This window comes from Vombatus ursinus, unplaced genomic scaffold (assembly GCF_900497805.2).
Source record: "Vombatus ursinus unplaced genomic scaffold, bare-nosed wombat genome assembly UNPS02009573.1, whole genome shotgun sequence".
Lineage (NCBI taxonomy): Eukaryota > Metazoa > Chordata > Mammalia > Diprotodontia > Vombatidae > Vombatus > Vombatus ursinus.
Genome location: NW_020949351.1, coordinates 17,959,484 through 17,965,913, shown reverse-complemented (window position 1 = coordinate 17,965,913; position 6,430 = coordinate 17,959,484). Strand labels below are relative to the sequence as shown.

Here is a 6,430-nt window from a genome sequence, read left to right as displayed (position 1 = left end):
GGGACCAAAAGGAGAGGAAATACACTAGAGGAGGTGGTGGTGGTGGGGCTCCCTCCTTCTCCCAACTATTTGAAGAAATAGCTCAATGGCAGGAACAGTTCAGGACATTTGCACTTCCCTCCCTTCTTCTATTCTCTGGTGGGGGCAGGATGGAGGGGGAGATGAAAGCTAAATAAGCAATTGAAGCTGTAACTATTTTATTTTAATCATGGGCACTTGCTCACATGACTGAAGAGCTAACAAAAACAAAACAAACACATGCACACAAAAACAAAACAAAACAAAACAAAACAAACAAACCAAAACAAACAAACAAAAAAAAAAAACCAAAACTGAACTGATACTTCTGGGGAATGTGAAGGAACTGGTGGTCCTACTCACCTTCCCCTGCCTTACTTCAGCTACTGTAGCCAAATGTACTCTTTTATTCTAATAAAGACTGCAACTGTTTTTTGCCTCTTTTTGTATCCCCAGCACTTAGCACAGTGTGTGACACATTGGAAATGCTTATTAAATGTTTATTTATTGATCAATCCAGTCTAATCTTATTTCTCACAAACATCAATGGTTATTCTAACCTTTGCATTTCCTCGTGTCCCTTTGTTTTGGGGATATAGGAGTGGGATATCTCCAGGAGCCAGACTAGGGGTGAGCGTCCTTTCCTAGCCCAAGGCTGGCAGCCCAGACCCACTAGTTCATTGTTAGAGAGCTTTAACTCTCACACTGGAGGCATAATCACAAGCCATTCATGACTTTCATAATTATACTTCAAATGACAGAATTACTATGAACCTGGGCATTTCAGTTTGCTCCATTGAGTCAATAACACCCATTTATGAAGTACTTACTCTGTGCTGGGCATACAAACACAAGAGTAACACAGTGGGGCTTTTACAAAGGAATATATTTACCTCCGAAGGTATCATAACAAATATACAAACATATTCTCCCAACATCCCTCTTCCTCCCTGTACCACCTCAGACCCTGGGGAGGGAAAGGGAATTAGGTTCATAGCTACGTTTGGTTCCTTTAGAGCATATTTCCAGGTCAAAACTCCTCCTGAGGCTGGAGTACTAGGTGCCTTGGCTTCTCAGGGTTTCCATGCCTCATTGGCTGCTATACCCCACCTGCAATCATAGCTTCAGGGTCACCATAGTTCTGGTCCTCATGGATCACCTCCAGGTTCTGAAACTGATGACAAATAACACAAAAGCAGAAACAAATAACTCCAGTCCCATTCCATAAGCTGAGGTGAAAGGAGAGCACCCATTCAGTTCCTAGAGTCCACACTGGGAACAATATCTAGGAGCACAGCCAAGAATATGGTGGGAAAGAGAGGGAAACGTCTGTAGCTTACCTCTTTTTACCACCTCCAATTGAGGAGGCTACGTCCACTCGTGTGGTAGGAAGACATAGGGATCTCCATGGTAGGCAACCTAGGTGTGATCAAAGGACAGATTACACAAGTAAAAAGAAAGATAATCTTTCCCCTCAAGAAGTTAGTATTCTAATGAGGAAGGAAACAGAAAATGAAGCTGAGAAAGGATTGGAGGAAGAAGAGAAAATATTCTCATAGGAACATGGAAGAGAAATCTGGAAAGTCAAGAGAGCCTGGAGAGGTGAAGGAATCAATCAGACCAAAGGACTAATTTATTATGACACCTATTCAATTCAATTCAATAAACATTTATTAAGCTTACTATGTGCTAGGCATTGTGCTAAGCTATGAGATACAAATGAGAAAGAAGAAAGATCCTTGCCCTTAAGAGGCTTACAATCTAATGGACAGAGATAAAAAAGCTGAGGGGAAGGGAACGGGGACACCAGGGATACTTGACTGGGCATGCCACTCCATGGACTCAAAGCCAAGGTGAACTGCTGATGGAAGATGGATAGTTATGTGAAAGTTCAGAGTTCTCTATAAAAGAAGGCTTTGGAAGAAATTTACCACACTACCCTCCAGGTTTCAGATCAGAGGGGAGAGGCCACTGAGGAGCTGAGTATCAAAAATTGCATCAACCTGCATGGTGATGTTTCCGCCATCTTGCAGCGCTGGCACCATGGTGCGTATGAATGTCCTGGCAGATGCTCTCAAAAGCATCAACAATGCAGAAAAGCGAGGAAAATGCCAGGTTCTCATTAGGCCATGCTCTGAAGTAATTGTCCGGTTCTTAACTGTGATGACGAAGCATGGTTACATTGGTGAGGTTGAGATCATTGATGATCACAGAGCAGGAAAAATTGTTGTGAACCTCACGGGCAGATTAAACAAGTGTGGTGTAATGAGCCCCATGTTCAGTTGAACGATCTGGAAAAGTGGCAGAATAATCTGCTACTATCCCGTCAGTTTGGGTTCATTGTGCTTACAACCTCAGCTGGCATCATGGATCATGAGGAAGCAATATGAAAACACACAGGAGGAAAAATCCTGGGATTCTTTTTCTAAGGATGTAAAACATACATATAAATAAAAATGTTCCAATGGACAAAAAAAAAAATCTGCGTGATGATGAGATTCCTGGTGATCAGTTTATCCTGGGAGAGGCATGATGTTTGTGGAATCAAAACCAAGCAGAGTTGCTTAAGGAAGATGGAGTGTTATCTACTGTTGTATCAAGATTTCCATGAAAAATGAAAATACATTAAAATTACCTTATTTATTAAAGTGTCTACTGCTAAGGCCATAGAATTTGGTAATCCTTTCCAATGACTTCTTATTCCACTATCAGATTTAGTGCCTGATGTTCAATATGTTTGTGTAAATTGATTGACTTTTAATTTAAAAGAAACTTTTGCCAAGAGAAAATCTTTCCATTTTGCATGAAGCCAAACTCACAAATATAAAATAATGTACTTTTTTTTAAAAACTCCTAAAATACAAAGGAATTGCTGGTTTCACAAAATGAAACTCTTTTCACTAGTTATACTTATCTGTGAAAATTACCTTCTTTCACTAAAATGTAAGAGAGAATTTATCTCAGATCCAGATTTACCCAAGGTTATCCATCAGTGGAGAATGTTCCACAAGAAAGGGGTTAAGTCTTGCTTTTAGTCTTACTTCTTTGTTTTTTTCTGATCCTAGATCACCAAAATTATTTGACTTTTTCTATCTGGAATTAATAATAACAATAATAATACTATCTCACATTAACTCAGTGATTTAAGGTTTGCATAGCATTTTACAAAAATATTTTATCAATGTTGTCTTTTTCTCATAACAATCCTGTGACCCTTATTATCTTTTTACAGTTGAGGAAACCGAGACAGGCAGAAGGTAAGGGACTTGTCCAGGGTCACACAACTAGTAAGTGTCTGAGACTGGATTTGAACTCAGGTCTTCCTGACTTCATATGCAGAACTCTATTCAGTGTTTCACTTATGCTGCCTAAGTCATGTTCTTTTTGATATTCCTGCAGCTTTTCCAGGGGCTTTCAGTAACCAGGGAGGCTAGTCAATTTGTGCTAATTGCTGGATAACACTTTCAAGTACCTTTTTGATTGTCTGTTAAATTCATGAGGATCATTCTGAGCCATATTTGATATTAGTGGTAGTAAACCGTAGGCTATAAGAATGGCATGAATCATGTTTCTCAATTCCTTTTACTTCTTCCCTCTCAGCCTTTATGATATGCTATAATGCCAAAAAAGAGATAAATTGTGGGTTTTCTTGTTGTTGCAGGTGGTGACAAGATGATACAGGGCATGGGAAAATTACGAGATTACTCGGGACACTGTGGGATAAATACATTTGAAAACACTGTGATCAACATTCATCTTAAGCATATTAATATGTTTTCTTCAAATAAAAGTTAGCAGGATCATAGGATTTAGAATTTGAAGGAGCTTTAATGTTCATATTTTAAAGATTATGAAATCAGGGGCTAAAAATATTAAGTGACTTGCCCAAGGTTATTATTATTTTTTTTAAGTAGCAGAACTGTGACCCCAAATTAAATTAGATCATCATGTCATAGCTTTAGAGCTTGAAAGGATCTTAGAGGTCATCTAGGCCAACACATTAATTTTGTAGATGATGAGACAGAACCAAAGGAGGTCAAGTGACTTGTTCAAAGTCATAGTTGACAAGTGTTAGAGTCAGGATTTGAACTCAGGTCTTCTGATTCCGGATCCAATACCATGCTTTCTCTCATATTTTGTACAGAAGTCTAACACTCTTTCCACTACTCTATACCATGCTGCTTCCATGTGCATGCATTTCACCAATAAATTAAATAACTAATTTCTTCACTCCTAAACCCTTGATTGTGTCTTAGTTTGACAGACTAATTTCAGCTTGAAAATTTTTCTAGGACAAATATTAAAATATATCAATGGGAAACAAAAGGTACACAGTAAATGAAAGAGCATTATAGACTTCAATCATTCCTGTCAGCCATTTAGGCAGCTTGGTATTGCAGTGGATGGAAAGGCTAGCCTGAAGTCAGGACAGTTGAGTTCAAATCCTCCCTAACACACTTACTAGCTATGTGACCCTAGCCAAGTCATTTCACTTCAGTTTGCCACTCTGTAAAATGAGGATAATAATAGCACATAACTCCCAGGATTGTTGTGAATGTCAAATGATATAATAATTGTGAAGTGCCTGGCATATAGTAAGTACTATAAAAAGTTAGCTATTAGCTATTACTGTTCTATTTCTGGGATTTCTACTTAAATGGGTAAATTATAAGAGAATTTTGATAATTATTTATTTGCTTTATTTCCTTATGCTCAAATTTAGCAAAATTTAATTCTGCTATATGTAGCTTTAATGTAAAAGAATGTATAGCAAATCATGAAATGTAATAGGATACAAATAAAAGACAACACTTTTTTTGTACTCAGCCTCATTAATGCTGTAAGGTGGCAGAAAGTCCTACTAATGAATACGATTTTTATCTAATGTATAATATCTTGTAGAAACTAAAAGATCAAATTGTGCTCTTACTTTTTTTCAGATTAGTCATATTAAAGAGTGAATGTCTCTTATGGAAAGGCAGAAAAAATAGTTAAATACCACAACTTTAGCTTTGGCAGATATGTCATGATTTTATTCTGGGTATAAGGGGATTTTGGCATTAAGCAGGGTAAGCTAACACACACATATATATATCCACAGTATATATGATTATTCATAGATATGTGGTGTGTGTGAGTGTGAGTGTGAGTGTGTATGTGTGTGTGTGATTGGCACTATTTAGTTTTCCTGAAAAATAGATTGAAAGAATATAGCTGCAGATACCTGAGGCAATGTGCTACAGACACAATAGATATGTCTGGTGAAATAAACGTTTGTGATTGCTTGTCAGTCATATCTGACTCTTAGTGATCCCATTTGGGGTTATCTTGGCAAAGATACGGTAGTGATTTGCCATTTCCTTCTCCAGCTCACTTTATAGATGAGGAAACTAAGGCAAATAAGGTTAAGTGATTTGCCTAAGGTCACAGAGCTAGTAAGAGTCTAAGGCCACATTTGAACTCAGATAAGTCTTTCTGACTCCAGGCCCAGCACTCTATCGACTGTGCTACCTACCCTATAATATACATTTAGAACAAGACATATACCTATTGAAGGAAAAAAAAACTTTCAGGTCAAATTCCTCTCAGAAATTATTCATATTTGTACTGTCCCCAAATGCTGCTCATGTTAGTCTATGATGGCTGATCATAAAAACACATTAAATTAATGTAGTCTAAGGTTTAGTGACACAATTTAGAGTATATTGATGCCTCAGGACATTAAGTTTTTTGTTTTTCTCCCTCTCATTTAGGATTTCCTCACTACTCCCTTTCCAAGAAATTTCAGTTTATATAAGGCAGAGATAGTGAAAGCACATCTAATAAATATATTTCATTTATCCTATAATGCAGATTTTTGCCTATAGTTGTAAGAATGAAACAAATTTTTTATAAGGCAATAACAGAAAAAAAATCACAAAATGTTATTACAAAGTCTGTCTGTATCTTTCTTAACATCTCTTAATAAATTGTCATTCTCCATATTTGTATTTGTGATTATTTCTTGGTGTCTATGTATTTTTGGCTATACCTTGATATCTGTCTTTTTTGGTCATCGTTTTTTGGGTGACTATGACTCTTTTTGTCCATTCTTCTCTGATTGTACCCCGCCTCTTTTGTTTTCTTCTCTACTTCTGTCTTTCTACCTCCTTCCTCACTCTGTTTATTGTTTGTCTTTTTTGGTCTGAACTTTTGACCTTATCAGTGCAAAGCATTCTACCAGTATAGATTGATAACTCATCTATAACACATAACATGTACTCTTAAGAGAGTTGTTTGGGGCCTCTGAAAGGCTAAGAGGCTTTCCCCTGCTAAAACAGCTAACATGCATCAGATATTGGGTCAACTACCAATATGTTACACAATTTCAACTGGGCCTCCACTGCAGCAAAGCATCTTCCTCTAGTGAATA

At 37.3% G+C, this 6,430-nt stretch overlaps 1 pseudogene; it reads left to right on the top strand.

Moving 5' to 3' along the window:
• Window positions 1-2,043: 2,043 nt before the first annotated feature.
• LOC114036063 lies at window positions 2,044-2,456 on the top strand (annotated as a pseudogene).
• The last annotated feature ends 3,974 nt before the right edge of the window (window positions 2,457-6,430 follow it).